Raw genomic sequence first — 23493 nt, 5'->3', positions numbered from 1 at the left:
TAAAACCAGGCAGTGACAAATCAATTCTCAAGACAAACATCTCCACTCATGAAAATGAAAAACACTAATTCTGTGAATCCCCCGCTGCTGCTCTTAAAAGTTACGACGTGCTGACAGATCGCAGAGTATCAGGGGTTTTTAAACCTCTAATGTTCTATCTTTCAAATGGAAACCGGTGACCACTGAATGACATATCCACTGGGGAGGGTGAAGCATTCAAGCAGAGAGGAGGGTGGTGTGAGGAGCTTAGCTAGAGTCCTGAATAGCTGTATTAGCATGGGGATCAAATCCATGTGAAACTTAATACTTTAATGACCCAGCTTCTCCTGCGCTCTTGTTTATCATTCTCTGGCCCCAAGAGTATAATTTTCTTCCCTCAATGGAATCTTCTGGAGGGGAGGAGAAAGCAAGGGGATAACTGTGAGTCAAGAAGGGCTGGGGAAGAGCGCCAGATGGGAGCGGACAGTCTCCCATGTGTGCAGCGGGCAGCAGAGGGCTGCCTACCTCAGGCGTCTCCCCCGTCCATGCAACCCACAGCAAGTCTCATTTCCTCCTCTATGTCCCTGCCCCCAGGTGGTTAGTATGAAATGAGGTCATCACATAAAACATGGAGTACAATGCTTGGCTCAGAGTGAACGCTGACTCATTATGGGGAATTTTACTTATTTTGTCTTCTCATTGTTCAACAATTTGTGTAGTGAGTATTGGGGCTCACTATATTTGGATGAATGAATGATAGATGAATGACACTCTGAATTGATCACGACTGGACCCAGCCAGTGAACTTACCATCATCATCGTCCTCCAATAGACAGAGGCCACCTGAGTGCATAGACGACTCCTCTACCTGCGCCCCCAGCACATTGACATGCACATGGTCATACAATGGCCCAGGTGGATCATCTTACAGAGAGACCCACCACCATCCAGCCCCACCCATACGGGACTTCCAACTCAGCTTTTCAGTGACCTATTTTGTGTATATGGGACAACCTCTTATGTCATACTATAGGCCCGGTGCACTGGGGGGTGGGGGGGGGCGGTGAGGGCCCTCAGCCTGGCCTGCACCCTCTCGCAGTCTGGGACCCCTTGGGGGATGTCTGCCTGCTGGCTTAGGCCTGCTCCCCTTTTGGAGTGCCACTCAGCCAGAAGCCGGTGTTCCTTAGCACTGCCGAGGAGGTGGGAGAGGCTCCCACCACCACAGCTGCACTTGCCAGCCATGACCCCGGCTTCTGGCTGAGTGGCGTTCCCCCTGTGGGAGCACAATGACCACCAGGGGGCAACTTCTGGGTTGAGCATCTGCCCCCTGATTGTCAGTGCACATCATAGCAACCGGTGGTTCCGCCATTCGGTCAATTTGCATATTGACCTTTTATTATATAGGACTAGAGGCCAGGTGCACAAAAATTTGTGCACTGGGGAGGGTTCCTCAGCCTGGCCTGTGCCCTCTCACAGTCTGGGACCCCTCGGGGGATGACCACCTGCTGGCTTAGGCCTGCTCCCTGGGGGATCGGGCCTAAGCTGGCAGTCAGACATCCCTCTGGCAGCCCAGGAGCCCTCGGGGGATGTCCACTTGCCAGCGGGGAGCAGGCCTAGCTGCAGTCGGACATCCTTAGCGCTGCTGAGGAGGCAGGAGAGGCTCCCACCACCACCTCTGTACTGGAAGCCGTCAGCCTGGCTTGTGGCTGAGCAGAGCATTGAGCATCTGCCCCCTGGTGGTCAGTGTGTGTCATAGTGACCAGTGATTCCCAATCGCTCTGCTGTTAGGGTCAATTTGCTTATTACCCTTTTATTATATAGGATAGAGGCCTGGTGCATGGGTGGGGGCCGGCTGGTTTGCCCTGAAGGGTGTCCCGGATCAGGGTGGGGGTTCCACTGGGGTGCCTGGCCAGCCTGGGTGACGGGCTGAGGGAAGTTTTCAGGCTGGCCACAGCCCCTTCAGGGTGGGGGTCCCCCCTTGGGTGCCTGGCCAGCCTGGGTGAGGGGCTGATGGCTGTTTGCAGGCTGGCCAAGTCCCCCAGCAGGGACCCTCACCCCATGAGGGTGTGGCCATCCTGGGTGAGGGACTGATGGCTGTTTGCAGGCTGGCCACAGCCCCCAGCCACCCAAGCTCCCAGTGGAGGCTGGCTGGAAGCAGGTATCTGGGATTTATTTGTCTTCTATAATTGAAACTTTGTTGCCTTTTGTGGAGGCCACAGCCAGCCAGCACAGGCGTGAAGCTTGGCTTCCTCCATTGCTGGGGCAACCAAGCCTCCTGCTTGCTCCAGTTCCGTGGCTGCCGGCCGCCATGTTGGTTGGGTTAATTTGTATATAGTCGCTCTGATTGGCTGGTGGGCGTGGCTTGGGCATAGCGAAGGTATGGTCAATTAGCATCTTTGTCTTTTATTAGTGCAGATACCAGACATTTGTGGAAAGCTCCAATATGAAACTCAGAGACTTTCACGGTTAAAGCATATGCCTGGGAAATTCCCATGTTAAAGTCCTTGTAAGTTTACCTGTGAGGTCCCTCTCAGTCAGTGTCCTGGGCCTGTATGGAGGGGCAGTTCCTAGCTGGAGGCAGCCTTCCTACAAATGGGAAAGTCTCTGTGCAGCTTCTTGTCTGAGGGACTTGCCTGCCTGGGAGACTTGCCCTGCCTGGGTGTAGAAACACTAAGGGTGTGCCTTAGATCAGTGGAAAGGAATATAGAAATATGGATAACTGCCCTGGCTGGTTTGCTCAGTGGATAGAGCATTGGCCTGTGGACTGAAGGGTCCCATGTTCGATTCCAGTCAAGGGCATGTACCTCGGTTGCAGGCTCAATCCCTAGCCCTGGTTGGGGCGGGTGTGTGAGGCAACCACTTGATGTGTCTGTCTCACATTCATGTTTCTCTCTCTGTCTCTCCCCCTCCCTTCTACTTTCTTTTAAAATCAATGGGACTCCAGGGAAGGTGGTGGAGGGTGGGTGGGTGGGAGGTAATTGACCAAGGAACTTGTATGCATATATGTATGGCCCATGAACACAGACAATGGAGTGTGAGGGCCTGGGCTGGAGGGGGTTAATGGGGAGAGGGGGAAGGAGACATATATAATACTTTCAACAATAACGAATTATTTTTAAAAAAATAAAAAAATAAAAACCAATGGGAAAATATCCTCAAATAAGGATTAAAAAAATAAAGAAATAGGGATAACAGTTGCCCAGAGTAATAATAAAATTGAGAAGAATAATTAAGTGTCTCTCTTCCTCAGATAGTATTCAAGGAAATAATTTTTTTTTATTTTTCTGCAACCTCATTCATTCCCAGAACTCATCAGTGGTAAAGGGTGGCAAGTATTATTATTATCTCCATGTAATGCGTGAAGAGTTGAGGGATAGATCACTGGAAACTGGAAATCCTAGCCTACTGGACTGGTAGTACTGGGGTCAGTACTGCAACATTTTGCTTCTGCCCATGACCGTAGTGTGGAAGGACTGCTCAGGCTTGGTCCTGGAGCAACCATGAGAGGAATGTGCCCATTTCCACTCCTAGAAAATGGGACTCCAGGGTCTGTGCATCTCAGGAGTGACTCGGGGTAGGGGGCGTGTGTGTTGTTCTGTAACTTTTACTTTCACCAGAAGAGCAGTTTGCTTTTTATATTCTTTGTTGTCATGTATTTATTAATTCATTCAGAAATCTATTGAGTATCTACTGTGTGCCAGGCCCTGTGCCAGGCACTAGGATACAAAAAGGAATACGACATGGATGATCCTTGCTTCTAGGAGCTTCCAGTCAGTTGGAGGTGACAGAGCCAGAAGCAGAGTATGATCATACAATGAGGTTGATGCAGCCACAGGAAAAAGCAGTCTTATGGGAGAACAGGCAGGAATCTGTCCCAGACTGAAAAGGTCAGAGAAGGTCACTGCAGGATGTGCACCTGCTTCCGTGCGAAAGGGTGAAGGGTGCTCTGCAGGACAGGAAGGGGTCTTCTAAAACCATTATGCTATTGGTAAGAAATACTAACATGGGGCCCCAAGTGAGTCTAACTTCACCCAAGACATCTTTCTGAGAGGAGGAAGATCTTGGAAGGATCAAGGAAATAAAGTCTCTATTTTCCAGCTGTCCACATGACTTTCCCTGCACATAGGGGCCAGGAAGTGTTCAGCACAGGTTACTCCCTGCAGCACCCAATGAACAACCTCTAATAATCCTGTGACTGGAACTCAGGCCTTTGGAAGCCCACTCAATCCACTTGTGAACAGACCAGAAAATGCCCATGTGAAAATGTTTCAGCATCAAGGGCAGCACGACAACTTCTTTTAGAACTCTGCAGAAAGGGAAGAGTTAACGGAGACTATTATTTTGCTATGGGAAAGAACGAAAATGTGTTTTGTTTAAACATAATTCAGGGTTGCAAGAGAAAATATCAGTCTTTTATTTCCAATTCAAACTGGAAATAGAACCCTCTTCTAATTATAGCAGGACAACTGGCATGTTGGCGGGTGGCTTCTTGGAATCCCTAGCGGATATAAGCGAAGTGGTGTTGAGTTGCTGGCATGTTGTTCCTGCTTCCCTAACCAGCTTGCACTCTGCTCATTCTTACTCTTGAGCTGCTGTTAATTGGGTTATTGGTGGGAAGACAGTTCTTTCTCACTCAGGCTTCCAGGTGAGAGACAGAAGAGAAGTGGATCCTGGGGGAGCAGGTAGGTGAGACTTGAGAAGACAAGTAGCCCGTTGGGTAGCTTAAGGTAGTTTTCGATTGATCAGGGGTAACTAGGCATTGAAAACAATGTCTTGTACCCTAGAGTAGTGACTGGCTTGTGCAGAAAAGGGAGGGGCTTCTTGGGGCAATGACACACCACAACTCTGACCTTTGGGATTGATTATGAGAGCAGTAAAGCCAATGTGCTAGATTAAAGCACTTTATAGCTATGGTTTCAGGAACTGGTTTAATGTAATTACTGTTTTTAAAAAAGCTACAGCCAATTGCACACATAAAAACAAGAATTTACAACTGTGTTCTCACATATACACACACAATAAATCTCCTACAGATTCACCTCTAATCTCAGAGTGTTGTAGGCTAAGCTCCACACTGCAAGGAGAGCAGCACATCCTTCCAAAACCAAGAGGGCTGCTAGGAACATAATTAGATCACCATCAGCAGAGATGCCTTGAGCCAAATGGCCAGCATAATTTCTTTTTGCCACAAGGAGGCTGGGAGCCCAGCTGTATCTGATAGTGGGATTCTGGGTACAGCAGAGTTCCCAGATAAGTGTACCTTTCCAGGCTAGTTCATACAGAGACGACAGAGGTAAGATAGTTGCAGAAGTCACTGGATTCCACTCAACATCAGCCCAGTGTTATGAGCCTTGGAACTCTTTGCTGAATTGGGAAAGAATCAGGAAACCAATGCAGCAAGCAGTGAATTTGAGGAGGACAAGCTGCCAAGTTTATTCAGAATGGCACAGTATTCATCTACTGCAATGCTCATGCTGTTAGAGGAAGGTAGAGTGAGTTTTAATAGTCTAGATGTGATGACTCCATGGATTATTACTGTAAGCTAGAGGCCCAATGCACGAATTCATGCACCAGTGGGGTCCCTCGTCCTGGCCTGTGGGATCGGGCCGAAACCAGCTCTCCAACATCCCCCAAAGGGTCCCAGATTGCAAGAGGGTGCAAGCCAGGCCAAGGAACCCCACAGGTGCACGGTGCACAATCAGGGTGGGGAGGGATGCGGGAGGTTGGCCAGCCGGGGAGGGGCCACGGGAGGGCTCCAGGGTGTGTCCAGCCCTTCTCCCTCAGTCCTGATCGGTCAGACCCCAGCAGCAAGCTAACCTACCAGTCGGAGCATCTGTCCCCTAGTGGTCAGTGCATGTCATAGAGAGCAGTTGAGTGGCCTTAGCATATCATTAGCATATTATGCTTTGATTGGTTGAATGGCCGACCAGTCAACTGGACACTTAGCATATTAGGCTTTTATTATATAGGATAATTTTTATGGAAGAAGAAACAACCTACCAACTAAATACTAATGAAATTAATGTGAGTCCAAAACACAAGTTAGGTATTTTCTGAAGATTTGAAGTTTATAATCAGTTAAACAGAACCCTAAACCTATAAAACTGACTTCATGAGAAAGCTGGTCTGAAAACTCTATTCTGTGACCTTTGACTCTGAGGGAAGTCACTCTCCTGACAGCACAGCAATGTGCCTGCTGTCTGTAGCAGGAGGAAAGTTCAGTATTAAAACTTCCACAGAGCCTTGAGTGGTTTTAGGCTATTCTTTTGTCATAACCTCCATTTCCCCTTTCTTAGGAGTGTATCTGGATCCGAGTGTATCCTCCAAGATTCTAAGGGAAGAGAGGAGAAAACTCCACTCTTCACCTCCATTGGACTGTCCGACTATCTGGTAGGGTTTTATTGTCCTGGATTTGAAAATGCCAGGCGTTCTCATAAAATCAGTCAATTGTCTGAGATGGGCCCAAATCTTTACACTCGAATGATATGTGATGGGGTCAGGGTTTCAAGCATTCCCATCATTCTCATGTTATCTCATCTTCTCCTCTTGTGGCCCATTCCCAATATACTGATAAACACATATTAAAATGTGTTTAAATCCTAAATCTATACCATTTCTCTGGTTTCATTTAAACATGACTCTGTCATTGCTTAGGTTATAGAAGTGGGGCAAAGCAGTGGCAAGTATGGGAAATATGATTGTGATAGGTCTGTCTCTGGACTAGCAAGGCACGTTTACACTCCCTGGTGTAGGAGAACGTGAGTTGGTCCATTCAAATCATGATTACACATGCCCATTTTCATTTACAGGAAAAATAAAATATGGCTTATCGTGGCTTAGTTACCTAGGCTCTATTTCCCTCAGTGGGGAAGCACTGCACAATATAGAAAGCTGTCAGGCCAAGGATACTAATTCTGAAGGTTATTATTATTCTAGATGTTCCCTGCCAAACCAATCACTGACCACAGCTCCGTATGAGGTCATGTTTAAATGAAATTGGAGGAATAGTATGGAATCCCAACAAGCCCAGCTACCCTTTGTCCACTTTTCAAACCAAGACTAACTCTTGCTTCTGTGTCATAAACCAACCAATCACAGAGCAGTTGGGATATTTCAATCTTCAGTTTTTCTTAGTTGTGTTTTTTTCTTTCAAACGCTTTTTGAATTTGTTCATTCTCTAGTACTGTCTCTAGATTTAGAATTCTACTTGAGAACTGAATTTACAAAAAGGCTGGATTATGCAAGTGCTTTTGTAGATTATTAATTACCATATTGTTGGCAGAGAAACAAATTGACTAGCAGGATGCCATTAAAAAATCAATTCATAAATATTTTTGATGATTCACAAACCAATCAATAATAAGAAACCATTATAATTATCTTCAATAATTGCTGTTATAATCCAATATTGCTTTAATATTGTGTTAAATATTTCTGCATAACAATATTACCACAAATTTAACAGCTTAAAAATAACATACATGTTGTTATCCTGCAATTTCTGTGGGTCAGGAATCTGGGCACAGATTAACAGGGTCATCTGCCCAGGTCTCTCACAAGACTGAACAACTGTTGTTATTGTTCCCATGAAGAGGAGAGGACTAAGGCACAGGGGGTTGGTGACTTGCCAAGGGCACAGAGCCAGTAAGTGAGGAAGTATGGCTCCAAAGTTGATGCTCTGCACCAAGGGTCACCATAGACCAAATCTTGTCAGCTTCCTGCTTTTGTAAATAAAGTTTTATTGGAACACAGATATGCACATTTGATTACATATCTATGACTGTTTTCATATTACAATGGCAGAGTTGAGAAGTTACCCATATGGCCTGCACTGCCTAAAATATTTACAATCTGGCCCGTTACAGAAAAAAAAAAAAGCCAGCTCTTGCTATAAACCACTCTAGGATAATACCTCCTTGGTGACAGAGAGACATATCATGTACTCAGATTTTAAAATACAAGTAGTATATAAACTACAAAGAGACACAGAAAAATGGAATGATGTAATTGTGTCTTTCCTAGACACAATAGTAGTGAATGGGGTTGGGGAGTGTTCAAAAGGGGTATAGAGGTTTAAGGTTATCTGGCCAAAAAGCTGATATCATTTTCTAAAAAGTGGAAACAAGAATAGCCTATATAAAGACTAAAGATATGATAGCTGGATTCAGGAGTTTCAGGGGGGGGGAAAGCAATTGGGAGAAAGAATTATATCCCATAGTAGTTATAAGTAACTCTGTTACTATGTTTAGGCAAATGAAGTGGTAAAATCCAATAAATATATTGACTTTAAAAACCTAGTTTCACCTCTAAACTTCAACAATTATATGTGAAGGAATTTTTACCGACAGAATCAAGCAAGTAGCAGGGAGAAATCAAATGAAGTTGGAGACACTGGGTTGCTTACAAAAATGAAACTTACTTGAGTCCTAAAAAGCTGATGAAGACATTACAGTAAAGCTGGCCACTTAAAGCCAGCATGAGTCAGCATAGCATCCTCTGTAGCTGCTTTGTTCAATTGTTTTGACTCTTGCTCCTAGCTAGCTTTTTCTTATTTTTCATCACTTAGCTAGTTTGTACCAAGGGATTCAGCAAGAGAATGGTCTTAATGAAGACATTTAAAATGAGATGAATATTGGCTTTGATCTCTTGTTTACCTTAGCTACTTGCTAATGGTAATAACTGAACTACACGGTTGGCATTCTGCAATGTCTGACACCACAGTTCACTGGTGGGTGTTACTGGTCTCAGAAATAACCACCCCCCTGTTAGTTTTCCTTGAAAATGCAACTTAATTCTCTGATAGTAGACATCACGCAGATAAAGCTCTGAACAGAAAATTTAATAAAATAAAGACGTGTTTGACCATCTTTCTCTAAAGCTTCAGAAAGAGTCCACTGTTTCACAAGCCATACAAGGCATAGCATCGGCACAGCCAGAAGATTGATAGGCATTCCTCTCCTCCAAGATTTCCCTGGGTGATCATAGCGGTGGACCTGCACTGCTTGTTGAATTGCTATTACACGATTACTGCCTTTTCAGCCTATTTTGCTCTCACTTATGTTCTTCTAGTTTTAACTCTGACTTTATGTTTTTGGAAAAATAGAGGTAAGTTAAATGGGGTTGAAGGTATTTGGAAGCAATTGAAGTCAACTGTTGTTAAATATGTATGAAGGTTAAAGGATCAAAGCCTTACTTGTGCCAGAAGGAAAAAAAATCTTTATTTTGCACATTTGCTGCCCATACACGTTTTAAAAGAGGCCCCTGCTTCTGTCCCAAGTTTTGTCCCAGCCACATTCCATTGCATTTTTAGTCACAAACTCCCCCCCCCACCCTAAATATCATTCCATTTCTAGAGAGACGATCAGATTATATCTAAAAATGTTAGATACCCTTCTGACAAAGCAGATGTTAATTGAATTATTGGTTAAGATCTGTGTTCTCGTCTGCTTCTTAATTCTTCAGGATTTTCGTCCATTTCACTCACACATGAGGAGAGGATGAGGTTTACCCAGGAGGCCTGACTTATTAGAGTTTTGTTTCAGCAGAATTAGGAGTCAGGAGAGTGACTGAAACCCATCTAGTTGAACATGTTAATTTTCTTCTAAGAAATTAGATAGTAATGGTCTGTGGAAGTTATTAACTACAGACCTCCTCTCCTAGAAACAGAGGCTGGGTTTTCTTTCCATTCGCATCTATTTCTCTCCTCCATAGAAAAGCCTAACTTTATATTGTGAGAACTCCTGCAAGTGAAAAAGACATCAGAGTATGTCATAAAGCATCAGAATGCGAATCAAAGGGCTGGGCATGGGTAAAAGGAAATAAAACCCCATGGAGGGGCAACCTGATGGCAGACAAGTCAGGGTGCTCACTCTCTCAGCGTGGGTGCTGCCTCAGCCTGCAGGGTCCTGGTTTCCCCAAGAGCAAAATCAAAGGCATCACATCTTCTGTTACTCTGTAAGACCTTAACAAAACATGCAAGTAAAAATATTGTCTTTAGTTTATCTACCAAAAGTACTAAGCACCTATACATTATGTAATAGATAATATTATATTTCAAAACAGCGATTTCTCTCCCTATACATCCCTTTTCTATGGATGTCTCCCTATGAAAGAATTCAAGATCTCTGCTCCATTGATATCATCTTACTTGCTTTGACCAATGACATGGAAGCAGAAGTAAAGTGTGCTCCTTCTGAGCAGAAGCTTTAAATGCCTTCTCATGGCTCTGCCACAATCTCATTTCCCTCTGAGAAAAGTATTGTTGGAATAAGGACTGTTACAACAGCCTGGGTCCCAGATGAAGAAGATATTCTGCTGACTTGGAATGGACATGTAATGTGAGCACAAAATAAACCTTTATTGTCATCAGCTGGTGAGAGTCTGAGGATGTTTGTTACTGTAGTATAACTGAGCATAAGCTGACTGATACATATTATTTGGGAAAGTCTTTTAATAGATTAGCAGAAGTCTAATTTAAAGTATTTGTGTTGGCCTCACCCTATACATGTTGATAACCACCTTCTTAATCACCCATCCATATATTTATTTAATAAATCATTTAACAAATATTTCTTATGTCTTCAGTGATTGCTAGGTAACTTGCACACTGCTAAAAGTTTGAATACAGAATTATAGTAAGTGCCTTTGGGAACACACAATCTAAAGAGGAAGATGGACATTAAACAAACAACAAAAATGAATACAAAATTACTAATTGTGAAACTAATGTGAAGAAAAAATAAAGGGCTCAGCTCAGGGCTCTGCTTTATAACAGGGCACCTATTTAAATTTAAAGTGGGCAGTCAAGGAAGTTTGTTCTGTGGATTAAGAACTGTGACCTGAAGGACAAGTAGATGTTGGCCAGTAGGAACATGAGTGTCCTAGGCAGAGAGAACAAAATATGCTGACGCTTTTCAGTGAGAAAGAACTGTGTGTTTGAGGAGCAGAAAGAAGGCCAATGTTGTTGGAGCATGGTGCGTGAGGGGGAGAAGAAAAAGCAAAAGTAGAAAGATAAGATAAAGGCCCAGAGGGAGGGTGACCAAATGCCCGTTTGCTCAAGACAGTCCTAGTGTTTGCCTGTTGGCATCGATAAAATCCAGTTTTCTCAAAGCGCTTCCATTTGGATGATAAATTATATATCCAACTTACTTATTTGGCATTTTAAAGATTTTGGATTTTATACCAAGAGTAATGGGAAGCCTTTGAGCAGAGTGAGTTAATCAGATGTGTCTTTTGAAAAAGATAATTGTTGCTATGTGGAAGATGAAAGGAGTGAAAGAATGGAGACCATTGCAGAGGCTACTGACATGGACTAGGAGAGAGATAATGATAAGAATGCAGAGTAAGGAGAAGATGTGAGCTGTATTTTTAATGGGAAACTACCACTAAGTTTGTCTATTGTTTTCTTTGTTGCTCACTGCAGGAGCATAACAGGAGCCTCCTCGGATGAAGTGGTAAAACCATCAACTTTTATTTAGGTTATCCCTATGCCAAACTCCATTGCCTTTACCACCAATTGATCTGTATCCCCCTGAAAAATAAACAAATGGTTTTATGAATCATATCAATATTTTATTTTTATGGACTATTTGGGCTGCTTGCATCTGCACATTCTCCTTTTTCTCTCTCATTCCAGTTCTTCTTTCCTTGGCCTCATCTTCCTCCAAATTTCTGTCCAAATTCCTTTCTTCTTCTCTTCTATACTTCTCCATTCTCTTAGAAAATAAGAACAAAACAGGAAAAATTCTGTGCATAGAAGATCAAGGTATATGTAATATTATGTTGATAGTGCATTTTCTATTTAGCTTATGTTGCATTAAGTAATATGTATAACTACTTTGGATAAATCAATTATTACTATAGTTTTTTTTCACGCTTATTGGCCAGATTCTCATCAGATGATACTGGTGCCTAACCAATATACATTGCCAAGAGGTGGGTAGGAAACCAGGGAAAGATGCATCTTTTAGAAATGTGATGATGCCTCTCTGGGCTTCAGTTTCTCTCCCCTGTAAGAAAATAAAGGTCAACATATAACTGAGTGGCCAGATTATTATGACCACCTGACGTTTGTAGGCAAATTAGCTATAATTTCGTGCTGAAATTGCTAGAGGGCCAGACCATTATAAATATGGAAACAGGTTGTTTACCACAACAGTAGAAGTGATTTTTTTCTGAAGATATGGGTAAACAACGCGATTTAACAGCTTTTGAACGTGGGATACACACACACACACACACACACACACACACACACACACACACACTGAATGGCCAGATTATTATGACCACCCCATCAGTACTTCGTTGGGCCACATTTTGCCTTCAGTACTGCAGTGATTCTTCTTGGCATTGACTCCACGAGATGTTGAAAGGTGATGCGAGGAATCTGACACCATGCCTGATGAAGAGCACTGTCCAGTTCTGTGAGATTTGATGGTTGTGGAACCAGCTGCCTGATGGCTCTTTTAACTTAGTCCCACAAATGCTCAATTGGATTGAGATCTGGTGATTGTGGGGGCCACCTAAGCAAGGTAAAGTCTCCCTCATGTTCTTGAAACTACTCCTGCACAATCCGTGGCATGGCGCATTGTCTTATTGGAAGAAGCCATCTCCATTGGGATACACCATCAACATGATAGGATGAACTTGATCAGCAATGATACTTAGGTATGTTGTACTATTCAGACGTTGTTCCACACGAATTAAAGGGCCCAAAACATGCCAGGAAAACATGCCCCAAACCATAACACTGCCCCCACCAGCTTGAAAGGTTGTGCTTATGCATGTGGGGTGCATGCTTTCATGCTGTTTTCCGCCAAATTCTCACTCTGCCATCTGCATGATGCAACTGGCAACGTGATTCATCGGACCACATGACTTTTTTCCAATGCTTGACTGTCTGATCCTTGTGTTCCTGTGCTAATTGGAGACATTTTATCTTGGTAACTGCAGATAGCAAAGGTGTTCGAACAGGCCTTCGGCTTCCGTACCCCATATGATGCAGTGTACGGCTAATTTGCCTACAAACGTCAGGTGGTCATAATAATCTGGCCATTCACGTTCAAATATATCCCATGTTCAAAGGCTGTTAAATTGCGTTGTTTACCCATATCTTCAGAAAAAAATCACTTCTACTGTTGTGGTAAACAACCTGCTTTCCTATTTATAATGGTCTAGCCCTCTAGCAACTTCAGCGTGAAATTGTAGCTAATTTGCCTACAAACGTCAGGTGGTCATAATAATCTGGCCACTCAGTGTAAGTCCAAAGAACTATCTAATTTTGTTACTCTTTGATACTACTCTTAGACATTAATTTGAAGGTTAATGCTCTACAAGTAGTTGAAACTCAAATACCAGAACTTAAAAACTCTGGTCATTCAGTTGAGTCTCTAGTTTGTCCATTTTTATTAAACTGCATATTATTAGTGAAAAGGGATTAAATCTTAAAGGTAAGACAACCTAGTGAGAATAAAATGTTCCTGTCCTTCAAATTCAAGAAAGAAAAAGACTGATTGTCTTTGGCGGCTGTTGGAAGCCATGAACACTCACTCACCAGAACTCACTTGATCAATGACAACTCCTTTCTTAGACTTGCTTTTGAAAGTCAGCCAATTAGTGACAGCCCACACATCTGAAACTCAACCAGTCAGTGACAGCCCTATGTATCTGAAAGTCAACCCGTCAGCAAGATTCTCATTCCAGTAGCCTTGTTTCCACACAGAGGTCAATCAATCCCTAAACACTACCACTAGTGAAAGTCCACCAATCCCTGGACTCCATCCTTCCCAAACCCTATGCAAGATCAGGTTTATTTTGACCATGAAAAATGTGCCTTACAAGTATAGCTCTCTGATATTGACTCTGGCCTTTTCCTTCAAGACAATTCCTTCTGGGATTTCACTATACACAGGACTGGATTTCTTCAAAATTCTTGTAAACTGATTCTTCCTAAACAGAGCCAATTTGATAAATATGGAACAAAGTATAATTTAAAAGTTCTACTAATGTGTGTAACTATCAAGACCCACATTTAAGAATTTGTATTAAGAACAATTTTTCAACATTTTGACCCAGAAATAGAGAACCATCATAATTGAGAGGGCAGACTTCTAAGAGCTTGGAATATGTGGACCAGCAACATGAATTCACTTTGAGCAATTATATTTTCTTCCAAGGAAACAATCAAGGCAAGATGGATGCAGATTTTTGAAAAGTTCTTTTCTGATCTTTAGTGTTTTTAAGATCCTCAACTTAGTCTTCATACATATATGTACTTTTATGCTATTTTAATTTTCTATACTTATTTCTTCTTATTCAACTTCATTATGCAGTAACATTCTTTCTGAAAAGGTGAGCCTGAGAGAAAGGGGGATGTTCAGTGAGTCTTCCTGAGGACCAACCCCAGAGTAATAGAAAGCGGAGGTGTAAATTCAAGGGGGATATTAAAGTAATGTGAATTTAAACAACGATGAAATGACTTCCATCTTTTGAATTAGCAAGTTAAATATAATATTCCCTTTAAGCAAATGTGTTAGGAAATGGTCACTCTCGTTTTCTTCCGATGCAAACATAAAAGTTTTCTGGATGATAATTTTGTAATATTTATTTAAAAGATTTAAAACATGCATAGCATCTGAGGCAGTGAAATTCCATATAGGGTCGTATCCTAAAGAAATAATAATAGATATAGATAAAGTATGTGTAGAAGGTTGTTCTTACAAAGAATAAGGACTGAGAGGACATTGGTCATGGGGCTGACAATGCTTATATCTGGGTTGTGAAATTAATGGGATTTCTCATATCTTCTTTTTTCTGTTTTTAAATATTTCTAAATTGTTTTTTCTTACCTGCCATCCAAATTATCAAGAAGACTTGTTTTTGTGTGTGATAAGAGTGGAAATATAGTTTAAAAAAAAACCAGAGGGAAATTCAGGGGCTGCTTATGTCCCTCTCAGGCAACATTTTCCTCCTGGTGACAATGGTCTTCCCTGTCCTATTGATGCTACAGGAGTAACCTTGACACTGGGAATTTCATGTCAGATGGGAGGTGAGGGGATTGCCATGGGAACAGATGGGAAAGAAGCTGGAATTGGGCAGCTTGAGCCTTCCCGGGGCCTCACTATGCAATTCATACCTGTGCTTGAGGCTGGTGGGGGATCACTCTGTAAAAACACTCCTTGAGTTCCCCAGCACACAGAGTCCCCAAGAACTCAAGCTAAGACGTGAGGGCCCACTACATTCACCAAGGCCTCGGGCCCACTGCCTGCTTTCCTTCAGGCTTGTTCTGAGGTCTTTCGCCCAGGGTGCATTCGGGGTCCCCCTTTCATGGCTGGGGATTTTTCTTTGCTGCTGTTTCTGTGACTCTATCTTGCTTCTGAGGAGTCATTAAGCTCCATATGCAAACCATATTCAGAGGGCTGCGCAGCTGCAGTGGCCCATGGATAATCTAGTGGTGAACAAATCTTCACATTTTTAAAGCTCAGCTGTTTGAAAGATGCTGAATGCAAAAATCATTGGTGAGCTACAATGTGTTAAATGACTCTAATTAAATGCCTCTATATTATGGCACAGTTTATGATATTTCAAGGCAAAAATGACAGTTGGAGCACCAGAGTGGTGGACACTATATTCTTTATCCCTTTATACAGAACTGAGAAAGAATGGTACAAAAGTAACTTTGAAAGATAATCGTGTTATAGGAAAATGTTATTATTTGGATTCTGGTAGCTACTTCATAACCTTTAGCAAATGATTTTTGTACAATGTTTGACATTGTCTTCATGCTTTTCATCTATTTGACAGAAGAATAGGCAGAAAATTACATTTAAACAAAATTCCCACCGATGATAGTGTGCAGATAACTGGTCTGTTGTTGTTTGTCTAATTTGGGTTTTTTACATAAAGCAGTTCTGAAAACAAAACATGAAATGCCAAACCCTCATTGAGTTCAGCATAAAATTGGCAGCTTGGGGAAAGAGCTTCCTGGTCCATTACTAAAGCAGACTTTAACTTTCCCATTTGAATAAAATTCTTGTAATTTCCCAAGATCTCTTGTTAGTATCTCCCTATTTTTGTACCTCAAAACCTATATTTGATACAATTTTCTTTTGCTTATACATAGAGTTTGGCTCTATTCCCACTAGAAATCTAAGTTGAAGAACTAGTCCTTAATAATGCCCATAAATAATTGAGATTTTCAGCTTATTCTTAAATACAAATCATAAGATTAATATTTGCTTTTTAGTGTGGCCAACTTATATTATTCTATTACAACAATTTATGAGCCTGATTTGACAGAGTTTTTAGTGCAGTCAATTATTCTGATTGTCAGTAGACATTCTGCTTGAGTAAGGGCTGTAGCGTTCAGCTACTGCAGATGACAAATGTTCTGGATTCCAATCCTGTTGCTGCCATTGACATTCTGAGCTAATCTTTTTGCCTCTGTGTCCTCCAGGAGAAAGTGCAGCTCCTAAAGCCAAACTTGTCCTCAAGGATACAGGACGAGTAAACAAAATTATCTTAAAATGCTTTATAAGTAGAGAGGGATATTGCTTGCTACATCCTGAACAATTCCAGATTAGAAGCAAAAAATTTTCATCTCAACTGAGAAAACTGATTCCTGGCCTCACTTAAGGTCATGGTTCTCCACATAGATTTCACTGGGGTATGTTTAAGGTGCCCAGGCCTCTCACTGAATCAGGATATCTGGACTTAGGGGGTGTGGGTGTCATCTCTGCATGCAATTTTTTATCTCCTTTCAAGGAGAATAAAGAGGCATTGCCCAACCATGATCTGATGGAAGTGTGCTAATGTTTGCATGTGCTCTCTCATTTAGTCTTTATAACACTGCTAGTCTTATTTTACAGATGAGGAAATAGAGATTTAGAATTCAGATGCTTCAAACTAGCTAAGGTCACAGTTTCTCAACACACAGCCTGAATATAATGCAGCCCTCTCTGTGTCCCCAGTCTCCAGGTCTGTTCCTCTTCTGCTCGGCCTCCATACGTGAGCATTTACAAACCTGGCAAAGAAAAAGAAGTTGGCAAAGAACTGGAGAGGGTAGCAGTGCCTTCATACCAGCACCAGTTCCATCTGCTGTTCTCACTTGGGTTTCAAGCTCCTGTGAACTGTCAGGAGTGTTCCAGGAAAGACCTCTTGATTCACTGTTGACGAGTCAAGTTCCCACCATTGCTTATCTCTGTGGCCTTCTGTGGCTCTGAGTAGACAAACTAAGGGTTCAGAACGGATGCCATTTGAACATAGAGTTCTGTTTAAGCAAGATATCTCCATGCATGGCCAATAGGAACAATGATTTGCGGATCTGGTTTCACAAGATTCTACTAAAATGAAAATCCCATGGAACAGATGGAACCCTAAGTCTCTGTCCATAATGTAGTAAATATTTATAAAAAAAAGTTTGTTTTGATGATGACATTTGTGCTGTGACTACATTTGAAGGCTATGAGGGATTTTCCCAAAAGGCATTTATTTGGTTGTGAAAAACATGTGACTATGCTTTTTGGTTCAATCACAAGTCTCCCCAGAAAGAGGAAGATGATTGTCAGCAGGGACTCGGCATTTTGGGGGAAGAGGTAAGAGTGAGACAAAGGTGAACCTCTGTTTATAAGCGGGGTAGGGAACACCGAAGAGAGAAAGTGTGAATTGAAGGACAATGTCACACAATGGAAAGCATGAGCTTTGTAATTAGAAAAATCGGGATTTGAATCCTGCCTTTGCCTATGTAAACAATTATTGATTTAATGAGTTTAAATCCTATGCTAGGTACTGAGTTAGGTATTAGGCAAACAGAGGTAAATAAGAAATAGTTCCTGGGAGCACACAATCTAGAAATGTATATACATTTAAAAGTGTTTAAATGTGTGATGGCTAAGCACAGTGATAATGACCTTTATTGGGTACTAGAGAGGCCCATAGAAGAGACTTTCAAAAGTCCTAGGAGGAGGGCAGACCAGGAAGCCTTGCTTACTGCTGACTTTGGGTGAGCTAATCTAAGTATCAGTTTTCTCCAGCTGGTAATAATTATTTTGCTGGATTGTGAGAATTGAATTAAATAAGTCATATACAACATCTACTATGGTATCAGGCAAATAGTAGAATTTCTAGAAATAGTTATTATGTTAATAATGATGATTGTGATGACAAAGATGGTATTGACATGAAGGACAAATGGGTCAAAGAACAAGAGACTCTAGTGGTTGGAAGAGCCAATTTTTTGTCATTTAGAATTAGGCCAAGTGCCCATGTCTCTCCTTTGTGCTCTGAGCTCACTGCACTGTATTGTTTAATTCCATTAAATTGTGAGCTCCCTAAAGACAGGCAGAATAACTCTGTTTTAGAAACCACTGTGACTTCAGAATTTAGCCTCAATCTTAATCCATGGTAGTCTCCATACATGTTCATGGAGGGAAAGATGTGGCAGAGAAAGGAAAGATGGAAAGAGAAACAGGTGAAAGGAAGAAGGGAGAAATCAAGAAAAATTATTGTTCAAGGACACTAAATGCTGCTGTTCCTCACCTCTATTTTATGTTTCATAGCAACACCTTCATGATCTTTTTCCACACCTATCCTCCTCTAACCAGGTACCATAGACAATATCAGCCCTGATTTCCTCTATCTGGGTTGAAATTCCAGCCATTCCACATACTGAGTTACATGGGTTATGTAAGTTCTTCATCTCTTTGAGTCAAGTGAGGATAAATCCAGTTGAACATGGCATATTGAAGTGTACATTAAGTCCATTTCATGGCATATTGAAATGTACATTAAGTCCACTTCTTCCTGAAAGTCTATTATAATTACAGTGAACATTTTTTAATGGGAGAGGTGGTAAACGTATAAGAACAAAGGTGATAGCACAGTACAGTTTAAAATTTTTTGGAAGTTGGAAAACCCATGGAACAAAGATAATTGGCTGAAAATTCAACTTGCAGGGGAGAAAGGGAGAAGACAGCTGGTCTTCATTTATACGTTTCCCCTTGGTTCTTAAAATATGACAATGTAATGAAATATATTTATAATATAAAACATACAGAATAAGGACATCTCCTTCTATCCAGTGCCCAGTGAGTTTACCTGCTCTAAATGCTGGGCCACTGGCAAGAAAGAGAGACCTACTTTGGAGTATTTTTTCCTTCCTTCAGCCCCAACCTGGGAGCTGTTATTGTTTTAGTCAAGTGGAAACCAATATGATGAAAGGCCTTTTAGCCATATAGATGGAGATTTTTACATATTTTTTCTCTCCTGAAGCTACAAGAGCTTGAAGGAGGAACTGGGCTGTGCCCAACATACAACTCTCTTGTGATTAGCTGTTTAGAAACTGTGACCCTCCTTAACATTCTCCATCCTTGACAAGCTAAATAAGCCATTTCATTGTTATTGCTACCATTGTCACTACTGTTTTTGCCACAAATTTAATCTCATCTATACTTCACTAAACCTAGAGTTTCCTTTGGAAAGAAAACACTTCTATGAGTTTAAGACAAGAAAACAAATGTCCCGAAAAATGGACTTTGCAAGGTGGGACAGAGCTTTCTGCTCAGGTTGGTACCTCAAAGCAAGACATCCTGTTTCATGTGTTTCTTCTGCCCTGGCCAAAAGTGTGGACCTCCGGGTCACTATGACAAAGATCAGCAGAAAAAATCAAAAGCAGTAGACTCAGATCACAGCTCTTAATCATGGCCAATCTACAGAGCCCAAGAGTGAGCACACAGGGTTTTAACTGTTGCACGCACTGGACTGGGGGATTGGACACTTGCATCGTCATCCTAGCTCTGCCCTCAGAAATGCATTACTTTGCAGAGTCATCAGTCTGGGCTTTCGTTTCCTCCCCAGGGAAGCAAGGCCGGGTGCTGTCTGAGTTTCTTTACAACTTGAGTCCTGATCTTCCCCTTCCCGCTCCCTCCAGACTATAAATATCTGGGTCTGAGTCAACAGCGGCTGGAGTCTGCCCAGCTGCAGCTTGTCTTATAGCCCTGGGCCAGCTCTGTAAGTCTCTGAGCCTTACTTCCCTGTTCCTTAAAGGGGCAAAACAGCTGTACATTCCCCTAGTGTTGTTGTGAGGATTAAATGAGATAATGGAGTTCTGGTGTTGGCCACACCACCTGGCACAGAGTAACTTTTCCCCAACCCAGTGACAACATTCTCCCTCATCTCCCTTTTGAAGGCCAGAGGCCATGGAGGAAGCGGGGCTGGTGAGGCTTCCCCAGAAGTGAAGACTCTTGGACTAGTGATTAAATATTTTGCTGAATCCTCTGATGAGAATTTGGGGAGGGGAATGAACATTAGCAGCATTAGGGCAAAACTCTCGTGCTTAGGCCCAGGCAGCGTGGCTCAGTGGTTAATTGTTGACCTATGAAACAGGAGGTAAAGGTTCAATTCCTGATCAGGGCACATGTCTTGTTTGCAGACTCATCCCCAGTGGGGGGCATGAAGGAGGCAGCCGATCAATGATTCTCATCATTGATGTTTCCATCTCTCTCTCCCTCTCCCTTCCTCTCTGAGATATATATATATATATATAAATTAAATATATATACCTCTCATGCCTAGAAAGATAGGATTAAAAACCAAACAAAAGATAGTGATGATAGTAACTGCAAGTTTCACAAGGACAAAATAAGTTTTTAAGAACTTGGTGACCTGTTCTATGAGAACCCAAAGGAGATGAGATGAATTCTTCACAATTATAAATATACTAGAGGTCTGGTGCACAACAGTCGTGCACTGAGGGGGAGTTCCTTTAGCCTGGCCTACGCCCTTTAGAAGTCTAGGAGCCCTTGGGGGATGTTTGACTGATGGCTTAGGCCTGCTCCCCCCTCTCCCGCTCCCCTCCCCCACCCCCTGCTTCCCAACATCCTTAGCGCTGCTGCGGAGGCAAGAGAGGCTCCTGCCACCACCTCTGGGCTCGGCTTGTGGCTGAGCGGTGCTCCCCCTGTGGAAGCGCACTGACCACCAGGGGACAGCTCCTGTGTTGAGCGTCTGCCCCCTGGTGGTCAGTGCACATCATAGCGACCAGTCTTTCTGCCATTCGGTCGATTTGCATATTGCCCCTTTGTTATATAGGATAGCTCAGTCCCTAGAGCTATTGTTAAGGGCTCCATGCACACCCACACTCACACGCTCACATACACATGCTCACACACTCTCACACATATAGTCACCTGCTTGTCACCGCCCCCCCGTACCCCTCCTCCCATTATCTTTTCTTTTTTTTTTGATCTTCACTTGAGGATATTTTGCCATTGATTTTTAGAGAGAGTGAAGAGAGGGGGAAAGACAAAGAGAAGTATCGATGTGAGAGAAGCCTGGGAAGAACCTGCAACTGAGGAACGTGCCCTTGGCCGAAATTGAACCCAGAACCCTTCAGTCCACAGGGCGACACTCTATCCACTGAGCCAAACTGGCAAGGGCTCTCTCTCTCATTCTCTCTCTCTCTCTCTCTCTCTCTCTCTCTCTCACACACACACACACACACACACAACTCTATCTTAGCTGGACTGATTAGGTTGCCCGCTCTGGCAATGTTACAGTCATTGTTCATTATTCATAAAGTGTCATGGATGTCTAAGTTTCCTTACAATGGAAGTTCAGCTGAATAACAACAATAACAAGATAAAGGGGCTGCATTCTTGCCCTGAAGAGCATACAGTTGGAAACTCAACAGTTCAAAAAACTTAGGAATAGACTCTTGCTAGTTTTTAGAAATGTAGTTTGGAGAAACCACACACTCTTAGCAGGTGGGTGCAGGCACCGTACAGGTTTTCCAGGAGGATTTTGAGGTTTTGTGAGTAGAGCCTTAAGTTATGGAAGGCTATTGTTCTCTCAGTGAAGGAAAAAAATAAAGGGGGAGCCTTAGAGAAAATAAGTTTGGTCCACTGCTAAATGCCCCCTGGCACCTGGACAAGTCCTAATCCAGGTACTCATGGCTCTGATGCGAAGTGTCTCCTTTGAGGATGGAAATAAACAATGGCAGAGCACTTACCTCGAACCAGGCCCATTCACTCGCACTGCACTGTCTCCTCTGTGAGCTCTGTGAGTTGTCAGGCCCTGCTTGCTGTGCCCAGGATCACAGAAGGCTTCAGAGCTGCCATTTTAACCGCCCGGCTCTGATGCCTTTCCAGACCACTTGCTGTTACGGGTCCCTGGACTACAAATATGGCAAAGCTTCCATCGATCCCCTCCTAATCCTTCTAGCTCATCTGCTTGCTCACTGAAGTCCAATAGGAAAGTATCTGGAACAACAGAGGGGGAAACTGTCAATACAGCAGAGGGGTACTGTTGTCAGCATTGCTTGAAGACGTTAAGGCAGGTTAGGGGGCAGAGTCAGCCCGGACTAGACAGGCTCTTTCATTCAGCCAAGTGCACAGAGTGTGCATGAAGCGATGATGTCAGGGCAGTCTCATGGGGGGAGGCAAGACTGCCCAACCCTGTACAATATTACTTAGTGGTGTATACAGCACATGATAATTAAAAATATACTTATTGATTGACTGATGAACCAATCTTAGCCCTGCAAGTGTGTGTGTCATTTACTAAACAAGGGACAGTTTTAAAAACTATAGATATTATTGATTTTTGAGAGAGAGGAGAGAGAGAGAGAGAGAGATCAATGCAAGAGCAAAACATCGATTGGCTGCCTCCTGCACAGCACCTACCAGGGATCCAGCCCACAACCTGGGCATATCCTCTGACTGGGACTCAAAGTTGCAACCTTTTGGTGCACAGATGATGCCCAACCAACTGAGCCACACCGGCCAGGGCAAGGGACAGTTCTTTTTGGTGATAAAAAGCATTGGCAGATTACACAGCTGCTTGGGAGGTTCAGTTTTGGGGGAAACAACACCTCAGTCCTTACATGATATTGTTCTGCTGGCTGATCCCTGAAATTCTACCCTTAGCACTCCAGCTCTTTAGCTTCCTTCATTCGCTTTGTTGATTTTGTACTTACCCTGGGCCAGGCCCTGCCTGGGCTGGGCTGGCAATACAGGTTGCAAGATGAGAATTTGCTCACTGTCCCAGGAGAAACATATAAGTGCATTGGCCATGAAGACATAGGAGTGAGACGGGAGGCAGCAAGCTCACATGCATGAGCCACAGGAAAGGAGATGTCTGCACCAGCAGAGGCAAGTGTGAGCGTGGCCCAGGTGGAAGAGGGTCCACTACAGGCAGCGCAGTGGGCAGGCAGGTCCCAAGACCCTGCTCTTCAGTGCCGAGGGTCCTGGAAGGAGAAGAGGCTGCCTGAGGGAGTGATGTCATCATATTAGTACGTAAAAATGCAAATGAGGACAAAAGCAAGGTGGTTGGACTATGTAATGCATTATGTCACTTCGATTCCCATATTATAAACATCCTTAGAAGGAATAATGATTTTTCTAAGTTATGCATTCTGTGGAGGGAATAAAGGAGTCAAAGACTAATTTTTGTGTTAAGAGAGGAAGAATATCAAAACAGGTCCAAGCACCTGATGGAAGTAGAAATGGGAGCTACTGGGGA

The sequence above is a fragment of the Myotis lucifugus genome, unplaced genomic scaffold (assembly GCF_000147115.1).
Source record: "Myotis lucifugus unplaced genomic scaffold, Myoluc2.0 scaffold_58, whole genome shotgun sequence".
In the NCBI taxonomy this organism is placed as follows: domain Eukaryota; kingdom Metazoa; phylum Chordata; class Mammalia; order Chiroptera; family Vespertilionidae; genus Myotis; species Myotis lucifugus.
The sequence above is the reverse complement of the archived record's forward strand: the minus strand, read 5'-3'. Positions refer to the sequence as shown.